Consider the following 4638-nt stretch of genomic DNA (forward strand, 5'->3'; position numbering starts at 1 on the left):
TCTATATTAAAATGTGCTTAGATCTATTTTGTCCATTAACTTGCATGCACATTTTAAGTGCACACTTTGGTTGCTTTCCATTCTACCATATAGAAAGTCTATAATAAATTTTATTTATATCTGACAGACCTTGACTGTGAACCTGGGGCCCTGAAAAAATTTTCGGCCGCATAGCACCTAAGGCCGGCCCTGCCTAATGTGTAAAAAGGGTGCCCCATTCTCTGAGACTGGAGCACATATGCAACCTTGATGCTGGCCAGGAAGAGCAATTAACAATCCCAAATTCCAGCCAGTTGTGGAAGTGAGAATAAATGTTCCTTTGTGTCCATCAATCCCCAGCTGCCAGGATCCTCCTGCCCACCAGTTTAACAAAGGAGGACAGAGTGAGAGCCTCTGGGAACTGGGTCACTGGCAGTTCCATTACTGTAGAACTTTCTTAATTAAGGCTAAAAAGGAAACTCCCAAGTGGCCAGCAGCAAAGATTGTATGCGAAAGGAGCAGACAAAGCTGTCTGTGAGTTTGGTGTGGTCTCAGCAAACAGGCAGGAGTTGTTGCGTCAAGGCCAGTGCTATTGCCAGCTCTTCTCCCTTTAGTAAACAGCTGGTTTTGTAACAGCACAAAATCTAATATAATCTTGGTTTGGATGTGTGAGGCATCACCAAATGAAGATCCTGGTATTTTACTTCTGAAAGTGGAATGCTGGGAAACAAAACTTGGAACACACTGATATTTAAATTGTCACATGACGAGTCCCGAGTTCAAATTCATACCTGCTGCAAACATTCTTTTCCCCCCTTGCATTAATTTACTCTTCACATACATACTGTACATTTGTTGTTCAGTTGTTAAGTCATGTCCGACTCTTCGTGACCCCTGGACCACAGCACGCCAGGCCCCTCTGTCTACCACTAACTTCTGGAGTTTGTTCAAATATACCGTACATATTTGGTCACTCATTTTAGTATTTGAATCTCATACAATGGTTTAGCCATCAACAACCATTCAGACGGAAACTTCCACTACTTCCCCTACCCAAATCAAATCAGCGAATCTCAAAAATTACAGAGCTCTGAGGTGCATCTGAAAATCAGAACTCCTGCTCTGGGAACAAATGATTGTCTATCATGGAATAAACCACAACGAAGATGCAAAATTGATTAATTATGTACAGTAGAGTTGCACCCTATGAGCATTCAATTAATGTGAATTCAATGGTATGTACCTGGCAAACAGTTTAAACAGCATGGGCAATTCCACCCACTATTTCACTCAATAAGCATGAATCTGCTGTTCCTTCAGTTGGTCTCAGTTCCTGGAAGCCTTTCAGTGTGATTCTAGTTTCTAACAGTACAGTATGTATTATCATACAACACAGTCCCCAAATACAAGCAATTTTAGGGATTTTCCAGGGAAATTTTGATTATACGTGATTTTTGCCTCATGCACTGACTTTAAAACCTAAGCCCCATTGTACAATCTTCCTTCTACTGGGAAAGACCATTTGCTTTCTCCCAGTAGAGAGAGAGAAAATGATTGGCAACATTTTTTCAAGGTCTCAGGCAGCCCTCTTTTTAATCAGAGATGCCATGGATTGAATCATCCGAGCCCTCATGCAGGCAAAGCACGTGCTCTGCCACTCAGCATTAAGCCCTCTCAAACTAAAGCACGTTAACTCAGATATTACTGTTAAGTGAAACATGTCCAGTATTCGTTTTGTCATTAAGGAGAATCCTGGCGGCTGTCTCCCTCACCCTCTCATCAGGACCTTATGACTCCTGTGAACCAGCAAATTCAGAGCTTGCCTTTATGTTCATTAACTGATTAATTGCTCACTGAAAATGCCTTTGAAGCATTATCATAGACTTTCTACAAAGCTGAGAACCAAAGTATGTAGAAGTACCTGGATTTACAAAGGTCAATGGAAAAGTCAGAGATCAGAACTCAGAGCTCAAGAGGTTAGGACTAAAAGCTGTCACACAGAGCTTGCCTAGCATCTCCTTTTTCTCTCTTGCCAGTGCTAGGCCAATGGTTAAGAAACAAAGGCTGAAATTCTAAATACACTGTCCTGGGAGTAAGCCTCAAGGAACACAATGAGACTTACTTCTGGGAAGACATGCATGGGATTATGTTGAGAATGTAAATGATTTTTTTCCTGTCAAATATTGGCTGATATGAACCTTAAGACTATATAGACCAGGGGTGTCAAACTTGTTTCATACAGCGGGCCGAATAGCATTCATGATGCCTGCTGAGGGCCGGAGATGATGTCATTAGGCAAGAAGTGATGTCCTTAAGCAGGTCATAACCAGAAATAAGCACTTTTTTCTCACTTAGGAACACATTGACAGAAGAGAAAATATGCAAATCTTGATCATATTTCAAGATATGGGACAACCAAATTATCATGCAGGTTGCCCTTTCAACAGTGCCACCTCAGCACTGCTCAACAGTTGAGAGCTTGAGGGCCAGTTAAAAAGCTTCAGCGGGCTGCATCCAGCCCCCGGGCCTTATGTTTGACACCCCTGATATAGACTATTTTCCAAAACATTCTCTGCACTTCATTTTAAACCCTTTGCTGGGTGGTGGGGGGTTGAGTGATATACAGCAGTGTTTCTCAAATGGTAGGTCGGGACCCACTAGATGGGTCGTGAGCCAATTTCAGATGGGTCCCCATTCATTTCTATGTGTTTTTTAATATATTAGACTTGATGCAACTATGGTATGTGACTGCATTTGGGGAAATGTTACAGATCTGTACTTTGAACAGGCTACTATGTATATGCTTTTAACAATGATAGTAAATGGGACTTACTCCTGGGCAAGTGTGGGTAGGATTACAGCATAGGATTGTTAAAAATGTTCCTGTTTGATGATGCCACTTCTGGTCACGACATCACTTATGGTGGGTCCTGACAGATTCTCATTTTAAAAAGTGGGTCCTGGTGCTAAAGGTTTGAGAACTACTGATATACAATATAGATGTTTTACCAGCACTCCCATTGCAGGTTCCTGCCAGCCTTCCATAAGCAGATTCAGTGCTTCTGTGCTCTTCTTGTGTAATCTTTTGCAGCAGTCACAGGGCCCAATCCTATCCAACTTTCCAGCACCAATGGAGCCCTGACATAAAGAAACAAACACTTCCTTACCTTGGGGAGGCCTCAGTGACTGCTCCTCCACCACAGGATTCAGCACACACCCTGTTGGAACAGCTGCATCAGCACTGGAAAGTTGGATAGGTTTGGGCCCACAAGCATTCTTAGATAGTGTCCGTGACCTCAAAATAAAACAAAAGACGCATATGCTCACACAATTTTGGAAGTAACTTTTATATTATAATGTATTATAATGCCGTTGTATTATAATGCCGTTGTACAAATCTATGGTAAGGCCACACCTGGAGTATTGTGTCCAGTTCTGGTCGCCGCATCTCAAAAAAGACATAGTGGAAATGGAAAAGGTGCAAAAGAGAGCGACTAAGATGATTACGGGGCTGGGGCACCTTCCTTATGAGGAAAGGCTACGGCGTTTGGGCCTCTTCAGCCTAGAAAAGAGACGCTTGAGGGGGGACATGATTGAGACATACAAAATTATGCAGGGAATGGACAGAGTGGATAGGGAGATGCTCTTTACACTCTCACATAATACCAGAACCAGGGGACATCCACTCAAATTGAGTGTTGGGCGGGTTAGGACAGACAAAAGAAAATATTTCTTTACTCAGCGTGTGGTCAGTCTGTGGAACTCCTTGCCACAGGATGTGGTGCTGGCGTCTAGCCTAGACGCCTTTAAAAAGGGATTGGACAAGTTTCTGGAGGAAAAATCCATTATGGGGTACAAGGCATGATGTGTATGTGGAACCTCCTGATTTTAGAAATGGGTTATGTCAGAATGCCAGATGCAGGGGAGGGCACCAGGATGAGGTCTCTTGTTATCTGGTGTGCTCCCTGGGGCATTTGGTGGGCCGCTGTGAGATACAGGAAGCTGGACTAGATGGGCCTGTGGCCTGATCCAGTGGGGCTGTTCTTATGTTCTAACTTGCTTTTCTTGCCAGCTTTTTAAAAAAAGGTTTTTCAAGGGTGAACCTTTCAGCCTGGCTTTGTTGAAGGGGGGGGGGGGAGTCACAGCCCAATCCTATCCACACTGTCCTGGGAGTAAGCCCCATTGAGTTTAACTAGACTTCTGAGTAGACAAGCATAGGATGGGGCTCTCAGGTTGCCATCCTATCCACGCTTTCCTGGGAGTAAGCCCCACTGACTTTAATGAGACTTACTTCTGAGTAGACAGGCATATCCACCGCATCCTTGCCTAGCAGAGCTAGTCCCCAAGGAGCCCACTGTGCCTTTAAGCGGAGCTGGGAGGCTTGTGAGAGCCACGAGGCGGGCTGGGGCGGAGGGAGGGAGCCGAAGGTCAGTGTGGGCTGGAAAGGGAGTGTCCGCTGGGCTGGGCTGGGCTGGCAGGAGAGCGCGCCCTGCCGGGGTGGCCGCCACCTGTACGCAAGAGGCGTCAGGCGCACTCAGCTCCTCTCCGTCCCCGGGCAGGTGCGCGCAGGAGCCCGCTCGCCCGCCCGCCCCAGGTCCCTGCTGGGCATCTCTTCTCCGGAGCTGCCCCAGCGAGGCCAGGAGACTCCCCAGAGGCGCA

This window comes from Tiliqua scincoides, chromosome 4 (assembly GCF_035046505.1).
Source record: "Tiliqua scincoides isolate rTilSci1 chromosome 4, rTilSci1.hap2, whole genome shotgun sequence".
Taxonomy (NCBI): domain Eukaryota; kingdom Metazoa; phylum Chordata; class Lepidosauria; order Squamata; family Scincidae; genus Tiliqua; species Tiliqua scincoides.